This window comes from Sus scrofa, chromosome 1, assembly GCF_054392235.1.
Source record: "Sus scrofa isolate SSC_HxYL_T2T_F1_AM1 chromosome 1, Sscrofa_HxYL_maternal_Yorkshire_Landrace_v2.0, whole genome shotgun sequence".
Taxonomy (NCBI): domain Eukaryota; kingdom Metazoa; phylum Chordata; class Mammalia; order Artiodactyla; family Suidae; genus Sus; species Sus scrofa.
In genome coordinates this window covers 63,578,969-63,603,084 of record NC_139383.1, presented here as the reverse complement: position 1 = coordinate 63,603,084, position 24,116 = coordinate 63,578,969, and the positions used below count along the sequence as shown (strand labels likewise).

The window sequence follows — 24,116 nt, the reverse complement described above, 5'->3', positions numbered from 1 at the left end:
GAGGAGCCAAGAAAAACTAGAACATTCATTTGCAGAGATGCAAACTGAACTAGGGGCAGTAAAAACCAGAATGAATAATGCAGAAGAACGAATCAGTGATATGGAAGATAGAATAATGGAAATCACTCAATCCAGTCAACAGACAAAAAACCGAATCAAAAAACTGGGAAGCAATATAAGAGACCTATGGGATAATATAAAGCGGGCCAATCTACGCATAATAGGAATTCCAGAAGGAGTAGAAAAAGATAAGGGGATGGAAAATATATTTGAAGAAATTATCGATGGAAACTTCCCAAATCTAAAGGATACTGGATTCAAGATACAAGAAGCACAGAGGGCCCCAAACAAACTGAACCCAAACAGACCCACAGCAAGACACATCATAATAAAAATGGCAAAAGCTGGTGATAAAGAGAGGATCCTAAAGGCAGCAAGAGAAAAACAGAATGTGACCTACAAGGGAACCCCCATAAGAATATCAGCTGATTTCTCTACAGAAACGCTACAGGCCAGGAGGGAATGTCAAGAGATATTTAAAGTGCTCAAAGGAAAAAATATGCAACCTAGAATACTCTATCCGGCAAGAATATCATTTAAAATAGAAGGGGAAATAAAAATTTTTCCCAACAAACAAAAACTTAAAGAATAGAGCAACACAAAACCCAGGTTAAAGGAAAAATTGAAAGGGCTTCTCTAAACCAAAAAGAAAGGAAGGAAAGGGAAGAAAAAAGAAAAGAAAAAAAAAAGAAGAAGAAGAAGAGGAAGAACTAGGACTGAGGAAACTGCAGTCAGAGAGCAGTCACTCAAATAAGCCAGCATACAGATTTAATCATGAACATGCTTCAAACAAAATAAAATTAAATAGAAAAAAATTAAAAAGAGTCATCAAAGCCATAAAATGTGGGCAGGGGATGTTAGGAAGTAAATAAACCTTTTTGTTTATATGTATGTCTCTCTTCTTAATTTTAATATAGTAATGAAGTGTTTGAACTTACAGGACCATCAGGCTAAAACACGCAATTATGGGAAGGGGTTAGCATACTTAAAAAACAGGGCAACCACAAGCCAAAACCAAATATTGCATTTGCAAAAAATGAAAAAAAAAATACACTCAAGCAGATAACAACAGGAGACCATCCAACCAAAAAAAAAAAAAAAAATAAAAAATAAAAAAGAAGAATGGAGTACCATAGAATCAACTGGAACACGAGATTCAAATGGCAATAAATAATCATCTATCAATTATCACCCTAAATGTCAATGGACTGAATGCCCCAATCAAAAGACACAGAGTGGCTGAGTGGATAAAAAGGCAAAAACCTTCAATATGCTGCCTACAAGAAACTCACCTTAGGACAAAAGATACATATAGATTGAAAGTGAAAGGGTGGGGAAAAACATTTCACGCCAGTAGACATGACAGAAAAGCAGGAGTCACAATGCTCATATCAGACAAAATAGACTTTAAAACAAAAGACATAAAGAAAGACAAAGAAGGACACTACTTAATGATTAAGGGATCCATCCAAGGAGAGGATGTTACTATCATCAACATATATGCCCCAAATACAGGAGCACCCAGATACATACAACAAATATTAACAGACATAAAGGGAGATATTGATGAGAATACAATCATAGTAGGAGACCTAAATACCCCCCTTACATCAATGGACAGATCCTCTAGACAGAAAACCAATAAAGCAACAGAGATCCTAAAGGAAACAATAGAAAAGTTAGACTTAATTGATATCTTCAGGACACTACATCCAAAAAAAGCAGAATACACATTCTTCTCAAATGCTCATGGAACATTCTCAAGAATCGACCACATATTGGGACACAAAGCAAATCTCAATAAATTTAGGAGCACAGAAATTATCTCAAGTATCTTCTCTGACCACAATGCCATGAAATTAGAAATCAACCATGGGAAAAGGAAAGAGAAAAAACCTACTCCATGGAGACTCAACAACATGCTACTAAAAAACCAATGGGTCAATGAGGAAATCAAGAAGGAAATTAAAAACTACCTTGAAACAAATGATAATGAAGACACAACCTCTCAAAACCTATGGGATGCTGCGAAAGCAGTGCTCAGAGGGAAATTTATAGCAATCCAGGCCTTTCTCAAAAAAGAAGAAAGATCCCAAATTGACAACTTAACCCTCCACCTAAACGAATTAGAAAAAGGAGAACAAAAAAGTCCTAAAGTCAGCAGAAGGAAGGCAATTATAAAGATCAAAGAAGAAATCAATAAAATAGAGACTCAAAAAACAATAGAGAAAATTAATAAAACCAAGAGCTGGTTCTTTGAAAAGGTGAACAAAATTGACAAACCCCTGGCCAGACTCACTAAAAAGAGGAGAGAAAGAACCCAAATAACCAAAATTATAAATGAAAAAGGAGAAATCACAACGGATACAGCAGAAATACAAAACACCATAAGAGAATACTATGAAGAACTATACAGCAACAAGTTTGACAATCTGGAAGAAATGGACAATTTTCTAGACTCTTACAGCCTGCCAAAACTGAATCAAGTAGAAACAGACCAACTGAACAGACCGATCACTAGAAATGAAATTGAAGAGGTCATAAAATCCTCCCTACAAATAAAAGTCCAGGACCAGATGGCTTCACAGGTGAATTCTATCAAACATATAAAGAGGAATTGGTGCCCATCCTCCTTAAACTCTTTCAAAAGGTTGAAGAAGAAGGAATACTCCCAAAGACATTCTATGAGGCCACCATCACCCTCATTCCAAAACCAGGCAGAGATACCACCAAAAAAGAAAACTATCGCCCAATATCATTGATGAATATAGATGCAAAAATTCTCAACAAAATCTTAGCCAACCGAATCCAACAACATACCAAAAAAATTATACACCATGACCAGGTTGGGTTCATCCCAGGTTCACAAGGATGGTTCAACATACGCAAATCAATCAGCATCATACACCACATTAACAAAAAAAAAGTCAAAAATCATATGATCATCTCAATAGATGCAGAAAAAGCATTTGATAAAGTCCAACATCCATTCATGATCAAGACCCTCGCCAAAGTGGGTATAGAGGGAACATTCCTGAATATAATCAAAGCCATTCATGATAAACCCACAGCAAATATAATCCTCAATGGGGAAAAACTGAAAGCCTTCTTACTCCAATCTGGAACAAGACAAGGATGCCCACTCTCACCACTGCTCTTCAACATAGTTTTGGAAGTCCTAGCCACAGCAATTAGACAAACAAAAGAAATAAAAGGCATCCATATAGGAAGAGAAGAGATCAAACTGTCACTGTATGCAGATGACATGAAACTATACATAGAAAACCCTAAGGACTCAACCCCAAAACTCCTTGAACTGATTAATAAATTCAGCAAAGTGGCAGGATATAAGATTAACATTCAGAAGTCAGTTGCATTTCTGTATACCAGCAATGAAACATTAGAGAAGGAATACAAAAATACGATACCTTTTAAAATTGTACCTCACAAAATCAAATACCTCGGAATACACCTGACCAAGGAGGTAAAGGACCTATATGCCGAGAAGTATAAAACTTTAATCAAAGAAATCAAAGAAGATGTAAAGAAATGGAAAGATATTCCATGTTCCTGGATTGGGAAAATCAATATTGTGAAAATGGCCATACTACCCAAAGCAATCCACAGATTCAATGCAATCCCTATCAAATTACCCATGACATTGTTCACAGAACTAGAACAAACAATCCAAACATTTATATGGAACAACAAAAGACCCAGAATCGCCAAAGCAATCCTGAGAAACAAAAACCAAGCAGGAGGCAGAACTCTCCCAGACTTCAAGAAATACTACAAAGCCACAGTCATCAAAACAGTGTGGTACTGGTATCAAAACAGACAGACAGACCAATGGAACAGAATAGAGAATCCGGAAATAAACCCTGACACCTATGGTCAATTAATCTTTGACAAGGGAGGCAAGAGCATAAGATGGGAAAAGGAAACTCTATTCAGCAAGCATTGCTGGGAAACCTGGACAGCTGCATGCAAAGCAATGAAACTAGAACACACCCTCACACCATGCACAAAAATAAACTGCAAATGTCTCAAAGACTTAAATATAGGACAGGACACCATCAAACTCCTAGAAGAAAACATAGGCAAAACACTCTCTGACATCAACATCATGAATATTTTCTCAGGTCAGTCTCCCAAAGCAATAGAAATTAGAGCAAAAATAAACCCATGGGACCTCATCAAGCTGAAAAGCTTTTGCACAGCAAAGGAAACCCAAAAGAAAACAGACAGAATGGGAGAAAATAGTTTCAAATGATGCAACTGACAAGGGCTTAATCTCTAGAATATATAAACAACTTATACAACCCAACAGCAAAAAAACCAATCAATCAATGGAAAAATGGGCAAAAGACCTGAATAGACATTTCTCCAAAGAAGATATACAGATGGCCAACAAACACAGGAAAAAATGCTCAACATCGCTGATTATAAGAGAAATGCAAATCAAAACTACCATGAGATACCACCTCACACCAGTCAGAATGGCCATCATTAATAAATCCACAAAGAACAAGTGCTGGAGTGGGTGTGGAGAAAAGGGAACCCTCCTGCACTGTTGGTGGGAATGTAAACTGGTACAGCCACTATGGAGAACAGTTTGGAGATACCTTAGAAATCTATACATAGAACTTCCATAGGACCCCGCAATCCCACTCTTGGGCATCTATCCGGACAAAGCTCTACTTAAAAGAGACACATGCACCCGCATGTTCATTGCAGCACTATTCACAATAGCCAGGACGTGGAAACAACCCAAATGTCCATTGACAGATGATTGGATTCGGAAGAGGTGGTATATATACACAATGGAATACTACTCAGCCATAAAAAAGAATGACATCATGCCATTTGCAGCAACATGGATGGAACTAGAGAATCTCATCCTGAGTGAAATGAGCCAGAAAGACAAAGACAAATACCATATGATATCACTTATAACTGGAATCTAATATCCAGCACAAATGAACATCTTCTCAGAAAAGAAAATCATGGACTTGGAGAAGAGACTTGTGGCTGCCTGATGGGAGGGGGAGGGAGCGGGAGGGATCGGGAGCTTGGGCTTATCAGACACAACTTAGAATAGATTTACAAGGAGATCCTGCTGAATAGCATTGAGAACTATGTCTAGATACTCATGTTGCAACAGAACAAAGGGTGGGGGAAAAACTGTAATTGCAATGTATATGTGTAAGGATAACCTGACCCCCTTGCTGTACAGTGGGAAAATAAAAAATAAATAAATAAATAAAATAAAATCCATCTTTATTAAAGTTCAACTTTCAAAGCAAGTGACAGTTAAATTTACATGGCAACAGAACTCTTCCAATATGGTGAAAAGCTTTGTGATTAATTTTTAATAGACTATTTTTTAGAGCAGTTTTATATTCTCAGAAAAATTAAGCAGAATGCACAGAGACCTCTCATATGCCTCCTGCTTTCACACAGGCATAGCCTCTCCCAGTATCAACTTCCTCCACTGGAGTGGTACATTTGTAATAACTGATGAACCTACATTAACACATCATTATTACTCAGAGGTTTTATTACTCCATGGTTTATATTAGGGATCGCTCTTTTTTGTGCATTCTGTAAGTTTGGACAAATCTGTAATTATGTATTTTAATCATGATTTGTTTACATGCTGCCTTCCAGGTACAATACTAGATGATAAAATTGCAAAAGAAAAGACCTTTTTTTTTTGCCTCAAAGGAAGAAGTATAGTGGAGAGAAAGACATGAAACCAGTCTAACAAAATAAAGTTTATGTGTACATGTTGCAATAAGAATGTGTACAAAGAGCAATGAAAAGAAAACTAATAGAAGACATATTAAATGTTATGTTTATTTTAGAAGAAGAAAAAAATAAGCAATGTCCAGGTTTAATGAGAAGATAGAAAATAACTGTGAAATGGGACAGGTATCATAGTTACACTGGGAATTGGATGATATTTGGTATTTAATTTACACAGTAACTAAACTCACCTTCACAATGAATTATCTGCTTTCATCCAAATCCAGGTCACTTACATTTGAAAAGAGAAAGGGACCCTTGAAAAATGAAATTCCCTCCTGTTACTTGGCTGTTTTCTGTATTAATTGTTTTTACTTTTGTTAGTTGATAAATACCTATGCTTCACGCATATGGCTCTTTATTGGCAGGAAGAGGTATTCTTTTCATGAAAAGTAAAACTCTGCTTAAATTTGGAAATGAGGAGGCCGACTTTTGTTCATTGCAAGCCCTACAGATAGGGCTTACAGTCTTATTGCCAGCACTTTTACAGGAAAGGAGGTTACAATGGAGGGGATAATCTAAAATTATTAGGATCCTTTGAAGAAAGAGTGAACACATCAGGCCCACCAGTTCTTGCCTGTCTCCTAGGGAAACTTGAACCATGATTTGACCCTCGGCCAACCACTGGGAATGTAACCATAGGAACGATTGATGCTTTTGCTATGTGCATGGGGAGCGATGGACTGTGGTATACCAGCATGTTCATGTTGCTTCACAGAAACATCAAGATTGATTACATGCACCTTATATCATCGTTAGGATCCTGAGTTTTAGTTTCATGGCAGGTCACATGTAGTATGTGTCCATGTGACCAACTCTTCATCAAAGCCTTGGGCTCTGTGACCCAAACAGGGCTTCCCTAGATAGGGATGAGCTGCATCTGTCTCTTTGGTTTGTTGCTAGAGAGAAAGCACATCCCGTGCAGCTCTGGCTGAGGAGGAACTTAGAAGCCTGTGACTGACTTCTCTGGACTCTGCTCAATGCCTCTCTTTTCCTGCTGCTTTTACTCTGTGTCCTCTGCCGTATTAAACCTTAGGCATTTAGACTTGTGAGTCCATCTGGCGATTCACCCATCTTGAGGGTTCTCATGGTACCCCCAAAACAGATCCATCATGAAAATTTAAATCTCTTTTATATACTTTTCTGTAACTTATTATAGAATTCAGTTTAGGCATTTTGTTGGGCAGCACAGTACAAAGAATAAAAATGTAAATTCCATATTCCCTATCTGTAACTTCTTTTTCATTGAAGTATACCATATATAAGGTGCACAAATTATGAGTATACGCTCAATGAGTTTTCACAAAGTGAGCACACCTGCAAATGAGCACCTTCCTATGTCAAGAAACAGATTATTGCTAGAATCCCAGAAGCTCCCTGGGCCCCCTTATTGTTATTACCCCTCCCAAAATTCATCACTATCCTAACTTTATCATGATAGTTTAGTATGCTTTTAAGTGTTTTGGGACTAGATAGCTACAGTACATACTCTTCCTAGTATGTACTGTAGTATAATAAGTATGCCTTCTTTTGATTATTGTTACATCTGTGAAATTCATTCATGTTGCTGAGTGTAGTTGTGGTTGATCCATTCTCATGACTCTGATATTCTGTTGTGTAAACATATACCTGAATCTGTGCACTTTATTGTAGATGGATATTTAAGCTTTTCCTTCTTTTTGGCAATTGCAAATAGCACAGGAGTGAATATTCTTATGTGTGCTATTTGGTAAATATTTCCAAGGATTTATACATAGGAGTAGAATGGCTGAGTCATAACGATTACATATGTCAAGCTTTCGAAGACCCTGATTAGCAGTTTTCCCCAGTGATTTTGCTAATTTATACTCTCACCAGCAAAATGAGAGTACTAGTTACTCCCACATTCTGTCAGCACTTGATATTGTCTGCTTGTTTTTTTCTTTTTAGTCCTTTTGGTATCAGTATAGATAAACATATATATTTTTTTAATTTTTTATTTTATTTTTAGGGCTGCACCTGCGGCATAGGGAAGTTCCCAGGCTAGGGGTCAAATCAAGCTGTAGCTGCTGGTGTACACCACAGCGCCAACCACATGGGATCCAAGCTGCTACTGCGACCTACGCCATAGCTCACAGCAACACCAGAGCCTTAACCCACTGAGCAGGGCCAGGGATCAAACCCATGTTCTCATGGATGCTAGTCAGGTTTGTTACCACTGAGCCACAACAGGAACTACAATAAACATATATCTTGAAGGGTTTAAAAAGTTAACTGCAGATGATTATTTCATGGTGTATACATATATCAAAACATCAAATCATACAATTGCATGCAGTTTTTATTTGTCAATTTAAAAAGATGGGAAAAAATAAAGAGCAGACTATGGTGTGCATGATTTACCAGTCAAAAATTGTATGGGTCCTGAAATGTAGCTTTACTTTTTTTTTTTTAACTAATTTCTTACTTCTTTCAAGCTCTACCTCTGCCAAGAATAGAAAAAGAACTTAAACCTGCTTATTCAAATTAGTCTCTATCCTCTTAAACAGTCCTTTTTAGGTCAGTACAAGATTTAAATCTTTTTCAGGAATATTTGAAGATGGTCCCTCTTTTTTTTTTTTTTAATCTTTTTAGGACCATACCTGAAGCATATGGAAGTTCCCAGGCTAGAAGTCAAATTGGATCTGGAGCTGCTGGCCTACACCACAGCCACAACAACACTGGATCCAAGACACATCTGTAATCTATACTTGTGGCAATGCGGGATCCTTAACCCACTGAGCAAGGCCAGGGATCGAACTCATATTCCTTAGAGACACTATGTCAGGTTCTTAACCCATGGCGCCACAATGGGAATTCCTTTTCAGGAAATTCTGACCTTTCAAAATATCTCCTTGTCCCACAATGGTGTCTTTGTAGAAAACAGTATTCTCAGGATAGCTGTGAAGGCCCCTCCTTGCCTCATCTCTTGGCTGGGCCCAGCGCTCTTACTCATGGACCTGGGACTGAAGTATGGTTAACTTCACTTGTTTTTGAGGCACCAACACTTTGACAGTTTCATTCAAGGATGAAGCGCCAGGCTGGAGTAACTGGTGGCTTGTTCTTTCCATGTGAGCCAAGCTTGGGATTTTTTCCTGTTCCTCCTTCCCTCCCTTTCTTTCTTTTCATCTTTATTCCATATTCCATTTCCAGTATATGAGAAATTATTTTTTTAAATATTCACATTGTTCCATCAATATTTATTAAATAATTTTCTCCTTTGACTCCATAATTCCACATCGATTATATATTTCTAATAATGGAAAAAAATAAAATGTTCCTCAAACGTATATGCTATAGTGAAAAGCTGAAATAACATAATGATTAAGGAAAGTGAAAGGTAAATGCATTTTGGAACATCCTCACATGCAATATTATATGGTAAGAAAAATTTTTTCCAAAGAATATTTAAGAACTTGGTTAAATGTTTATGAAAAATATTGTGCACAGAATATGCACAATGTCTATATACACATATACACATTGAACAATTTTCTCTTTCGGATCATTCAGTAGACTTTCAGACATAGCTGTTTGAATCTGCAAATGCTATATATATATATTTAACTTTACTATGCAGGATTTTTTTCCTTTATGTTCCATGGCTACTCTCTTTTCCCCATTGAATATTGTAAAATGTGTTAAAATTCAGATTGCTAGAATACAAAATAAATGAATTAACTTGGTCTTGCTCCTATTCAAGAGTGGTGGTTAAATCTTTGTCTCAGATTGACAAAGAACAGATTGATTCAAAGCACCCTTCCTATTTCATATGCCAAAATCTACTAAGTGTTCAGAGGTGTACCTCTGCTCTAGTGTAGGTTTATCTTCCTTCCACCTGTGTCTCTGGTTATCTGCTTTTCTCAGAAGTCACTAGTCCCTGAAAAATTGCATTTTTCTAGATGTAGAGCTACCAGAGTTCTTCCCGCATCTGCTTCTGCTATGGTAATTTTGTTTTCTGGTTTCTATAGGACTTGGGTCTTTGAGTTAGAAGAAATGTTTAAGAGGATGTAAGAAACATATTGCCTCAAAGGGCATTTTCTTTCCAAAGAGGCAGAACTGGGAATATATGTGAATTTCCCTCATTATCTAGTCCTATTTCTTTAACTGAAACACATTGCAAACTTAAAGGAGAGATGGGAAGAGATGGGCTGCTAAGAAAATCCTCATAAACCTAATAGAAGGACTTAATAGGTGGAGGACATTCCATGCAGAAGAAAATCTGAAAGTCTAGTTGAAAAACTCTGTACCAAAATTATACACAGTGTGTTCAGGAGACAGTTGTCATTTGTTAGAATGGAAATGGAGATGGGGGGAGAGGACATTTATAAATAAGTGATGAGAGAGAAATTGGGGGCCAGATTCTGGAAGGCACTAAGTGATTTTGTTTTTTCTCTTAATTGAAGCTAACATCATATATAATTTAGTACCAGGACTAGAGAGGTTGAGTTTTTAAGAGATGGTCAGCATCTTTCATAGCATTTTGAACTGTTATCACCAGTACTGCTTGAATTGGCATCTGATACCTTCACTATATGCCCAGATCTGGCCACTTTCTATGACTCCCCATTTCAACAGTTAGCTGGACCCACCATCATCATTCACTGTGGTTATTACTTTGAAATTCTTCTTACTGGTCTAATGAGATTTTTGGTTTCTTTTGAACAATCAGAAGACTTGAGCAGCCTGGGCCAGCAGTCAGCTGGAGATCAGTGGTATCAAGCTCTGTAAATGGGGCTCATCCTGTTTCTTTTCATTGCCCATCTCACTCTGCTGTCTTCTATCTGCTTGCTTCTCTAATGGTACCTCTCCAGCCAGGAGAAATATGTTGCAGCCATGCCCCTAGTTGCACTTTGTAAACCTGCAGTTTTGTAAATAAAGTTAAATGACTATGCAGCAAACTTAGAGATTCCTGGTTAAAATAGTATTGAGAAAAGACTATTTTATGGATTGTTCTTTGTCTAGAAACTTCTTAACTGAAAGCTAGGAATGCATATTTACTGAAAATAATCTGACTTTTAACTGTCAAAATTCTGGGTTATGGCACTATGAATATTTTAGTAGTTATACTTTATCAAAGGCAGGCACAGCCTCTTATGCTGTAACTTAATTTTTCTTTTTCAGAGATCATACAGAGAAGTTGTTGAGAAATTTTTCCTTGTCTAGCACTAAGGGAGATAATTTTAGGAAGGGAATTCATTGGCTTCTAACTTTCTGAGATCTATAGAGCCAAATGCCTCAGGCTTTCCAACAATTTGATGGAATTTAAACATGTCTGTCTTGCAATTCTCCTGTGGCCTAGCAGGTAAAGGAACAGGCACCATCGCTACTGCAGCTTGGGTCACTGCTGCAGCGTGAGTTTGATGCCTGGCCCAGCAACTTTCATAAGCTGCGGGTGCAGCCCCCCCAAAATTTTATGTTAAATATTGAAGTTAAGCCTGTCAGTCTTTAGCCTTTTTAAAGGCTTTTGTTTACAGGGGCATAAGAGCAACCAGCATGAGAGCCTGCCCTACTTCTTGATCCCTATGAACTTAATCTAATTAGGTAGATCTGTGATGTTGTAAGGTGATTGGGTATCTTTGCTAAAATGTAAAAACTTAAATGTGTGAAGTAAATTGTTTTATTAATGCTGTTCACATAATGTGAGCAATACGAAGTGTGACTAAATGAAGGAGTAGTTAGGCTTTTTTTTTTTTTTCTTTTGTCTTTTTAGGGCCACACCTGTGGCATAGGGAGGTTCCCAGGCTACGGGTCTAATCAGAGCTGTAGCCACTGGCCTATACCACAGCCACAGAAATGCCAGATCCAAGCGGGCTCACAGCAACACTGGATCCTTAACCCGCTGAGCAAGGCGAGGGATCGAACCCAAAACCTCATCGTTGCTAGTTGGATTCATTTCTGCTGCACCATGATGGGAACTCCAGCTTTTGGTTTTCAATAAGTGAATTTAAAAGCACAAGAACTACTAGCTGACGGAACCTATGATAGTGAAAAGAACCTGTGTTAATCTGGGAGCCAGCGCTTTATTGGAGTGTAAAGCTTTATTTTAGGTACAATTAGACTAAATAGACATTTCTCCAAAGAAGACATACAGATCACCAGCAGGCACATGAAAAAATGCTTATTATTAGAGAAATGCAAATCAAAAGTACAATGAGGTACCATCTCAAACCAGTCAGAATAACTATCATTAATAAGTCTACAAGTAACAAATACTGGAGAGGGTGTGGAGAAAAGAGAACACTATTGGTGGGAATGTAAATTGGTACAACCATTATAGAAAACCGTATCAAGGTACCTCAGAAAATTAAATATAGAACTGCTATATGATCCAGCATATATCTGGACAAAACTTTCATTGAAAAAGATACATGCACCCCTATGTTCATTGCAGCACTATTCACAATAGCCGAGACATGGAAACAACCTAAATCTCCATCAACAGATGAACAGATTCACAAGATGTGGTACATATACACAATGGAATACTGTTCAGCCATTAAAAGGACAGAATAATACCATTATAGCAACATGGATGGAACTAGAGATTCTCATATTAAGTGAAGTAAGTCAGAAAGAGAAAGACAAATACTGTATGATATCAGTGGAATCTGATGTGTGGAATCTAAAACTGTAGATAGGCACAAATGAACCTGGCTACAGAACAGAAATAGACTCACAGACATGGAGATAAAACTTGTGGTTGCCAAGAGGAATGGAGGGAGTGGGATGAACTGGGATTGGGGATTAGTAGATGCAAACTATTACATTTAGAATGGATAAGCAATGAGGTCCTACTGTACAGAGTAAATAATTGTATCCAATCTCTTGTGAGAGAACATGGTAGAAGATAATGTGAGAAAAATAATGTACATGTATGTATGACTGGGTCACTTTTCTGTACAGTAGAAATTGACAGAACATTGTAAATCAACTATACTTTAATAAAAAAAAAAGAAATGAGCTATCAAGCCACAAAAAGACATACAGGGATCTTAAATGCCTATTATTAAGTAAAAGAAGACAATCTGATCACTTATTATATGATTCCAACAATATAACATATCAGAAAATGCAAAAATATGGAGACAGTAAACAGATCAGTGCTTGTCAGAGGTTAGGGGGAAGGATGGATAAAGAGTCAGAACCTAGGATTTGGGGGACAGTACAATTCTTTGTATGATACTGTAATGGGGATACATTTGTCCAAACCCATAAAATGTACAACACTAAGAGTGAAACTTAATGTAAACTATGGACTTGGGGTGATTATTGTATGTCACTATACATATGTACCACATGGAAGGGGATGCTGATGGTGAGGGAAGAACTGTAGGAGGGGATCTGGGATATGAAAGGTCTGAATTTTCTGCTCCATTATGCCATGAACCTAAAACTTACTCTAAAAAATAAAGCCTATTAAGAACATTTCTTAGAGTTCCTGTTGTGGCTCAGTGGAAACGAATCTAATTAGTATCCATGAAGATGCAGGTTTGATCCCTGGCGTTGCTCAGTGGGTTAAGGATCCAGCATTGCTGTGAGCTGTGGTGCAGATCTTAGACATGGCTTGGATCTGACATTGCTGTGGCTGTGGTGTAGGCCAGCAGCTCCAGCTCCGATTTGACCCCTAGCCTGGGAACCTCTATATGCCACAGGTCTCAGGTATGGCCATAAGAAGCAAAAAAATAAAATAAAATAAAATAAAATAAAAATTCTTTTAAAAAGTCTTCAATTTCAGTGGCCAGAATTTCCTTATTGTTTAACCTTATTGTTTAAATGATGTCTCTTTTTGTTTCATGATGATGAACAGAAAAGAATTTGAAGAAACTACACTCCTTATTCTTTCTCGCAATCAGAATAAAATGGAGGACACCTTGCATTTTCCATGTCACCTCTCCAACTTATTTTCCATGGATGTGTTTTGTCAGTTTAATTCACTAACAAGAATCCTTGGAAGATTTGTACTTACCTGTGAGGTAGATAGAAAATGATGAGAGTGAGCTGCTTAAGAGCCAATATCGTCGCTGTAAAAACTACCCAGGTATCTTCATGTACACCTGCACTCAGGGAGTTCACAGGATGTTCCACAGTCAGAGGTCTCACATGGAGGCCATATTGACAAAAAGTATTTGACTCACAGTGTGACTACTAGCAGAAAACCCACTAACCTTCTTTTGTTCTGAGATGAAACATGGAGAAGAACAGAAAAGTTTTAATTTTCTTTACTAGCCTTTTAAAAACTATGCTGATCCTACCTCCCCACCCATACTCCCATTTGATAAATGTGATCCTGGTGTTTTGAAATGTAAAGAAAATGCTGCCCTAAAAAGTTCTATGGTACGTGTCTTAATTTAGAGAATTGAAGTGTGAAATTCTTCAGAGTGTGGCAGTAAAGGCATATAATGCTGTTCTGTTTTGGAAATTAGCTGAGTAAACCTATTTCTAATGTTGCCCATAAAATAGCAAAACCATTCTCTCAGTTTGTTCCATGGAGCTTTGCTTCCATTTATCAGCCATTCCCTCTATAAGAGGAGAGGATCTTGAAGATATATATATATGTGTGTGCATTGCTATCTCACTTTGTTGAAGACAATGAATCCTTCATGTGAGAGTTTATAGTAAGAGCTGTGTCATCTCTATGACAAATGAAAGGTAAGACAATAGCAATAAATATTTATCTTAGTCAAAATAAAAGCGCAAAAAATAAGCTTGTGTTGTTAATTTCTACCTTTCCCTGTCATTAGCCTTGTACTACCTCTTGTCAGTTTTACAGTGGGAAACAGTGCGAAACCAATGGAGAGGAGTTTCTGAGGTCCCCTGTCCCTTAAAAAAAAAAAAAAAAAAAAAAAAAAGAGAAAACAGGAACACCAACTGAAAGCAACATTTAAATCAAGCTTATGGTGGCACCTTTTGATGTTAAAAATACTTTCTGAGTTGGAGACTGAAAACAGAGATTTAATCAAAAGCTTCTTTTCTTATCAATTTCCATTTTCCTTCAGGAGCATTTGTGTTTTTCAAAATGAGTTAGTAATTCCCCCGATTTGTGTTTCAAGACTGAAAACTGCTATCTTGAAATGAAAAGAAACATTTTAGAAAGAAGTTATACATGATACTTAAATTCTCTCTACCAGCCTTTGTACCATATGTAGTGAATTATGTCTTTCCTGAGTTCATAATTAGAGGAGGGAGCAGATGGCTAGGACTTATTGTAAAATTATGTACCTATTAAATAGTAGCTTATGCATTTCCAGTGACTACTTTCTGTGGTGGGGTGAGCCAAACATTTAAGGTGATTTATTTTTTTAAAAGACAAAACAATACTTTTTCTCTTTTAAAAGTGTACCTCAGAATAACTTCAGAGTTATGTTTCAAATTACTATACACCAAGTGGGTGGTATTTTTGTTCCAGATCCTTTTCATAGATATTGTGACAGAGACACTTTTGGAATAAGAGTCCTTATAATACAACCAACAAGTTTATCCCTTTCCACTTATTTTCCAATCCTTCCTCTATGAAAATTATTTTCAAATATACTGACCTGCTTCATAATGATCTTACTGTAACTTCCAGAAAAGATACATTTGGATATGTACTTCATTAGGCTGTGGTGCAGGCAGGTGAGATAACCCATCACTTCCTAATTTTACCCAGAAGAGGTAGAGTTACCAAGGGTCAGGGGTATACCCACTGTCTCCTAGTGTTATCCATGCCTTTCCAGCCACACCATTAGAAGCAGGTCAGTGATTCATTCATCCTCACACATAAACACTTACGCACTTGTTGAACACCTGTGCTTAGCAAACACTTTTTACTTTCTGTGTATATTTTGGGATTACCTCCTGTTAGCTGTTGGTGGACAGAACATTCTGATCTTATGAGAAATGAGGTCTGGAAGTAGTCCAGTGCAATCCTTTTGAAGACTATTATACCTTTAATATTCAACTTGTATGGAGTTCCCATCATGGCGCAACGGAAACGAACCTGACTAGGAACCATGAGGTTGCGGGTTCCATCCCCGGCCTCGCTCAGTGGTTAAGGATCCGGAGTTGTCGTGAGCTGTGGTGTAGGTCGCTGACATGGCTCGGCTCTGGCATTGCTGTGGCTGTGGCATAGGCCAGCGGCTACAGCTCTAATTAGACCCCTAAGCCTGGGAACCACCATGTGCTGCGGTGCAGCCCTCAAAAAGAAGAAAGACAAAAAAAAAAAAAATCAATTTGTAGTTGGCAGAATTGTTAGATTTAAAATATTTGGTATTACAGAGGCTACATCCCTGGAAGGAAGCTTTTGGAATGAGTTCTTCTCTTTTCACACATCTGGATTTTTGTTGATACTGCACTTTTCCCTCTGCTTAAAATTATCTTTTAGAGAAACTGTGGGGCCTCACCTGGTAACTGAATAAAGAAAGAATTAAAATCATGAATTCCATTGTTATCTCTGTTCTGTTTTTGTGTTAGTTTATGTGTAATTGTTAAAGTGCCCCTGTCGAAAAGGAAGGGATATTTGTATTATATAACAATGATTTCATGGAAATTCTGGAAATGTCTGCTTTGTCATTTAGTGAAATAAATATATTGATGCAGAGTCAAATATGTTAACAAAATAAGTTGTTCAAAATGCTGATGGGCATAAAATTAATGTGTTTTTTTTTTCTTTTCAAGGCTGGCATATGGAAGTTCTCAGGCTAGGAGTCAAATTGGAGCTGCCAGTCTACACCACAGCCACAGCAACACCACATCTGCAAGTTAGGCCGCAACTTGCTGCAACGCTGGATCCTTTACCCACTGGTCAAGGCCATGGATCAAACATGCATCTTCATGGACACCGTGTCAGATTTTTTAACCCACGGAGCCACATCGAGAATTCCCAATTAATGTTTTCTTAATGGTGAAGTCAGATATTCTTTGCAAAGATTTTTTTCTTAATTACGTGTCTTTTGTTGAGAGAAAAATATTCTGGATTACTTTCATGCAAACAATGAAAGTAATACAAGGAAGGAAGTGATATGTTTGCAATAAAGTCTGGCTGGGCCTCATTTGTATTCCTAGTTGTAACAGTCCTTACATATTTAGGAACTGCTTAAGAAATCAGCTGTGAAATTAGAAAGCAGATTTGCCTGGAGGACCTCCAAACTGGCCTCAATGCAGATCTCATTATCTTCAAGGATTCCACTGTTTAAAGAACAACCAGTAGTTTAGGAGGATTAGGACCCTACTGTACATTTCTTTTAGGTTCAAAGTCTTAATTTTGTACATTTTCTTTTAGGTTCAAAGTCTTAATTTTGGCCTAGAGCTTTTCTTCTACAGTCCCAGATAACTGGGTTCACCATTCTGTTCATCCAGGACTTGAACTGATCTTAGGTGGCACGTTAATGTTTTACATCAAAATTCCCTTCATCTAGACTTTTGGGGTTACCCTTCTTTAAAAAGGATATAAATATGAGATTTTAGTGGACATAATACATGCAACATCCACTGGTTCCGTCACTGTTCTCATCTGAAACGTGCCCCTCTGAATGACATGGCTTTTGTGTTTGATACATAGAACTTGGCCTGTGAGTTTAATGAATAATGAGGGTGACATCCCATAGAGCAGCCCAATGACTGGGGTCCAGGTGGACCAGTGAATCAGCAAATGAAAAGTCAGGAGGAATTGATAGTAATTGTGTTGGCTCTGTAGGGGCAAAAACTTTAACTATTATAGTACATGAGATCATTTATTATATATTAACTATGTATGTGTGAATGCTGCATGTATATATTATATATAAATATATAATATATAAATACGTACATATTAAGTAGACACATTCTAATTACCCTCCTACTCATTCATTGTAAACAGAATATAGTGTGCTTTGTGATGTTTGAGGCATTTTTAGTTTGGCTCATTACCTTCCCTTGAGATTCTGTGATTATTCTCTTCGGTTTTCCATCTTTATGGTTCTTTTACATATTTTATATATCAATATACATACTTATAAATATAAGTAGCATATATTTGTATAACCACATATATATATACACATATATACATAAAAGTATATGTACACTATTGTGTATATATATACTATATATAAACTACATATACTATATATAAAGTATGTTTTTATATAGCTATATATATCTATATATACATATACAGGCTACCTTGTTTTATAGTGCTTCGCAGATATTAGTTTTTTTGTTCTGTTTGACAAATTGCAGCTTCGTATTGAGCTAGTTGATAGGCACCAGTTTTCCAACAGCGTTTGCTCACTTCATGTCTATGTCACACTTTGGTAGCTCTTGTAATATTTTAAACTTTTAAATCATTATATTTGTAGTTATTTGTAATCAGTGATTTTTGATGGTATATCGCAATCAAATCATGACTGGCTGAAATTGCAGAGGGTGATTAGAATTTTTTGGAAATAAAATATTTTAAAATCGAGGCATGTACGTTGCTTTTTGGACACAATGCTATTGCACACTTAATAGACTACGGTAGAGTGTAAACATAGCTCTCATATGCACTGGAAAACCAACAAATTTGTGTGACTGCTTATTGTGATATTCTCTTTCTTGCAATGGTTTGGAACTGAACCCCCAATATCTCTGACGTATGCCGGTACTATCTTTTTTCTCACATTCATTGCCTCCAATAAACTATACCTATATACATAGTAAATTAACCAACATAAAACCAGATTTTATCTTTCCCTTTTAATTTTTAAAACATTGCTATGGGAAGTCTAATCTAGGATAGATGTTATGTAGAAAAAATTTATTAAGTGTAATTGATAAGCTTTCCCTCTCAATAGCTAAAAGATTAAATTCTTTTAGAATATTATTCAATACTGGAGGGAAATTTGATAGCAGTCTCAGGAGAAGTAACCTGAAATTTAGACATAAAGTTAAATCACCTTCCATCAAAAGCAACTCAGAATCTGTTCAGCTAAAATAAGAAAATAACTTTATCCTAGAGGTTGATTTCTAAAATAGGGACATAAGTATTATCACTTGTCAGTTCTACGTCCTATGATGCATATACATTATTCTGTAGTCATTTCTGATAAATCTGTGATTAGTGCATGGAACTAGAGATTTTCTAGTATACGCTTGACTTCATATATGTCAAAGTAAGGACTATATATTTTTATGGTGCTGAAAATATGGATTACTAGAATAATCCATAGAATATATTCATTTAAAAAATGAACTAGAATATGTTCATTAAAAAAAAAATCTTTCTTAGGAAGAGACTACTGAAAATAATTGTTTAAACTAGGACTTGGCTTTCTCCCTGGGGATTCCTGATTTTTCTGGCTTTCCCACAATTGCAGAATTCCATTTCTGGCTTTCCTCCCTGTGCTGGGTACCACATCAGCAAATAGCCTTGAGTAGGTGATCTTCGACCACCTCAATGTTCGGATCCAAAAGCATGGGGCCCAGAGTCTGTCTTATCAGTTTGAGTTTCAGTTATAGGACCTGCCTCTTTAGACAATCGATGTTTGTTTAAGGGTTAAGCAGTAATAAAACACATGACATTTTTTAAATTTGTTTTTTAAAAATTAGATATGAAAAAAATCCAAAGGATGCTTATAAATACATGTGAGGACTTAAAAAGGCAATGCACAATGAACACTTATGTACCTACCACCCAACTTAGAAATCCATTTCCTTGGGGTCGCGGAAGCTCCCCTTGGAGTCCTATTTTCATTTCCTTCACCCTAAGGTGTAACAACCATCTTGAATTTTGTGTTTATTTTTCCCATATTTTTCTATATAGCTTAATTTTATGTTTGTATCCCAGACAATCTATTGTTTAGATTAAGTGAAGTTCATGTGACTCAATTGAATCATACTTTGTGTATTTTCTACAATTTTTTGCCAGTCAAGTTATTTTCCTAAGATCCCTTTATGTTGTTGTATTTAGCCACAATTTATTTTTTCTGCTATATTGGATTCCATTTGTAACCATTTGCAACCATTTGCGGATTCTACTGTTGATGGAGGCATGGCATTTTGACAGGGTAATTTTTTTGTGTCCACTTTCATAATCTTCAAAAACACTAAGTCATTGAATTTTGAGCACTTTAATATTGCTATTGAATTGTCCTCTCTAATGTCACCCCCTCTCTAATTCCCTTCCATCCTGAGTGTCCTTCCATTCCAGACATACATGTTATGTTACCTTACTTTATACTGTTGAGGGCAGTGATGTATGACGAGATTGAGGCTAAAGAAGAGGGTGCTAGTCAGGAATGAGTTTGGGTAATCTGTTGATAATAATAACTTTTAAGAGAATAAAATTTCATCTTAATCAGAGTATTCTGCTTTTCAGTTTCAGCAAGTAGTATTTTTAAATAAATGAAATGTCTGGGTGAGAAGTCATTTCAATTCACTTAGGTGATGCCCTTTCATATATAAACATGCAAAGCTTAGATGTTACTGTATAATTTACTATATAATTTCCTATGTGTTCATTTACCTGGCTGGGAAGACCTGAATTTTGTTCTCTTTCTCCCTTCTATTTATTGGAAAAAAAAAATTGCTATTGCCATCAAAAGAGAAGGACAATAAGCAGACTTTTTCTTCTCTATGTTCAAAGATTTTCTGAGGAGGGAGTTAATTCCCCTGGTATAATAATACTTTATAAAATGAGTAAGAGCTTATTGTGGATCAGGGAAATGTAGTGCTATCTTGGGGAGAAAGCGAAGGAAAGTTATAAAGGAGATTAGAAAAGGGACTAAAAGGGAGATTTTAGCCAAAAAGACAGAGGAAGTAATTAACTTCACAAAAGAGATAACATGGCTCATATCTTAAGTCCTTATTGGGAGTTTATGATTTTTCTTTATTGGTTGATTTACTGCATTATATATGTCAGAAATAAATGCAATGAGGCTTAAAATGAAAATGCCTTCCATTGCACATTGAGTTATTTTAATGTGCACTTACGTGCTACTGACGTTTAAAAAGCACAAGCAAAAGCTTGTGTTTGGGACTGAAAATTGGTCACACACTGCCCTGTGAATCTGTAACACTGCCCTCTTGTACCAAACAGGCTTCATTCTGTAGATATTCACAATTTAGTTGCAAGACAAGCAAGGAAATGTTCTGATGATTTTCAGGAGAGACAGCAGCCTTCTTGCTCTCCCTGTTTCTGATACCTTCCTGTTATGGCATTACTCTTGTTAAATTGTAACACCTTACACTGAAAAAGAAGCATTTAACGTTTTATTTATCTGTCCTTGTTTCTGTGATATACCAATAAGTTTCTCTTTCTTTGTAAGAAAAACGTCAGAATGTGGTATTGGGAAATTATAGACTTGAAAGTAGAGCTAATGTGTCAATTTCTCATAAATGAAGGACTTAAAACTAATGACTCCTCAAGCTGGAGTATAGTCTGTATTAGTCTGATGAACTTACACAGAGTGGGCAATGGGGCTTGGTCACATCCTCAGGAGGAAGCTAGTGCTGAAACAGGATGGGGACAGTTATTATGGTTGAAATGCCTTTAGCTGAGCCAGCAGGCCTGAGCAGGAGTGTAGGGGACAGTATGGTACCAACTAGATTGATAGATGTGTGGCTACGCAAATGCTCTGACTCTAGGACTATGCCACCCTACCAGCTGGGCTACATTGACCCTAGGTTAAAAATAACCTTTCCCTTCCATTTCCTCATCTGAAAGTGGCTGAAAGCTATACCTGACCTATCTACTTCATAGGATTATTATAATCATCGAATAGAAGATGCATGTCTTCAGTGCACTCAGCTTGTTAAATCCCAGCTCTCATCTACCAGGATGGGCAGACAATTCCAGAGTTAATGCAGTTCCAAAGCTCAGAGTATAGATTCTTTTTGTTTCTGACCTTAGTAGATTTCCTTTACTTTGCCTCCAGCTTCAAAAAAAATAATATATTGTACTTGGATGTATTTCTCTTTATATCTTTCCTGCCATTATGTTAAAATGGAATGTGTAGGTGTTCTTTGAAACAAATCAGATCAGGTAACTCTCCTACTGCAATACTCTATTGTGACTCATCATATTTAGGATAAAATTTTAATCTTTCCATGGCTTGTGCAACTTTAGACATGAATTTTTGGCTACTTCTCCATCTGATTTCCTATGACTATTACTCTTGTTCTCTCTACTTAGGCCTTAAGGAACTCTTTGATTTTCCTCTCTCATACTAAGCTCACATTAGCATTGAGGCAGTCTGATTTTCTCTTGCATTTGAATGTTCCTCACCCAAATCATGACTTGACACTTTACTTCATTCAGATGTATATTAAGTATGCAAATGTCACCCACATAAGTTTTCCATATCTATCCGATATAGTATAGCATCTTCTATCACTATTCCTGTAATCTGATTTTTCTTCATTGTGCTCATCACCACTGCAAATTTATAGATATATATTAATGTATTTTTTGTATGTACATGTAAAATATATTTATATATATTGTATATATTTTTCTCTCTTTCTATGTATATATGAGTGTGTGAATTTTTTTCTTTCATGTTAGAATGTGTGTAAGTTTTGTGGAGGCAATACTAAATCCTTAGGAACAGTAGTTCCCTGGAACAAAATAATAGTTCAATAAGTATTTGTTGAATTGACTAGTTGATGCTTCCAATTCTGTCACTTTTATCTTTTGTGGATTCTTTGTGTTTCATGTCAGTTTTGTATAAATAGTCTTCTGTATTTTACACTATTTATTTTATAATGTTATTTAGCTACCATTTATTGAGTTCTTGCTGTAAGTTAAACATGCGCATGTATTATTCAGTCTGAAAAACGTCTCTGAGTTGTGAATTACTATCTTTATTTTATTTGTGAGGAATCTAAATCTCAGGGGAATGAATAAAACACTTAAGGTCATGCACATCCAGTATGAGTGAAAACAAGAATTAGCAACAATCCAAATTATATTTGTATCACCTCAAATTTATAGTCTTTACCAAAACCAGTGCAGTTTATTTATCCTCTCTGAAGTTTACTATAGTGATCAGTTGACACAAATGAAAAAAAAAAAAAAAAACTGGTGAAATCCAAATAAAGTCTAGAGTTTTGTAAATTTAAAAACAAGCAGCTACTGATATAAACAGCAACACTGATGAATCTCAAATTATGCTAAGAAAAGCAAGACATTTTTGTTTACATACCAAATAATGGCATTTCCATGAAATTCTCAGACAAGCAAAACTATTCTACGAGGACAGCAAGCACATCAGTTGTTGCCTGGACCCAGCAAATGGAGTGGAAATTGACCAAAAATAGGCCCAAGGAAGTGTTTCGGTGAGAGGGAAATGCTCTATATCTTTTTGTGGTGGTTACACACAGTTGCCACATTTTCAAAACTCATAGAAATGTGCAATTAAAATAGATCTCAGTTATGGCACATAAAGCACACCTCAGTAGAGTTAATTTTAAAAAAAAACATATGAACAAAATATTTCAGAATTGTGGAAACATCTTCTTGAGTTATTAAAGATCAGATCTTTAAGGTCAGGAGGCTGGGAATAAGAAGTCCTGATTTCATCACTCTATGGGAACTTAGCAGTTCTCTTAGTTCCTCTGACTTTAATTTTATCATTTACAAACCCCAAATGAGTTCCTACAATTTCCAAGGTTCTTTTAGCTCTGTGGTGGTCAGATATAACGCTTTTAGAGATCATATTGTTTTGTGATCCTCCATGACTTCTGGAAAGTTGTTTTGATTCCTGAACTCTATTCCACTATTAGGCAAGCAACATTAGTTGGTTAAGTGTCCAGAAAGAGGGACAGAAGTAAGCACTTGTAGGGGTGCCCATAATCTAGGGAGTAGTCTAGTTTGACTATGCTGGTGTCATGCGTGTTTTGTGTGTGAGGGGGGGAGGGTATCCAGAATTTGGAGTGGACCAAATGCCTTATGGCAGGCACTGCATGAAGGTGATATAGAGTCTGGCTATCCCAAAGATGACTCTTTTAATTTTCATTATAGGACATGTCTCCAAAAGTCATGTGCACATGACAAACAGTCATCAATAGTAAAGCAAATGTGTGACTATATAGAGTTAGATTCTTAAAGATAAGGAGAGTCAACAAATACAGTCTTTGTACATTGTCCTCTGCTGAGCAGTGAGAAGAGGAGGAAAAGAAATATATCATCCATGACTTTTAAGAATTTACCCTATAGTGAGTCGAGGAGATGGCATACATTTCTAATATCTGACATTGGAATAGATATAACAGTAGAGGTACTA

At 36.5% G+C, this 24,116-nt stretch overlaps 1 long non-coding RNA gene across 5 annotated transcripts in view; it reads left to right on the top strand.

The window, feature by feature from the left end:
- The window catches only part of LOC110260380 (uncharacterized), a 408,289-nt gene that overhangs the window by 171,061 nt on the left and 213,112 nt on the right, over nt 1-24,116 (top strand). Inside the window, exon 4 of one of the 5 annotated variants that reach the window (XR_014806293.1) lies at nt 13,697-16,096. The exons of the other annotated variants lie outside the window; for them this stretch is intronic. This is a non-coding gene — a long non-coding RNA (uncharacterized LOC110260380). Of the gene's footprint in view, nt 1-13,696; nt 16,097-24,116 lie in introns of those variants that run through there. 5 annotated transcript variants of the gene reach the window in all.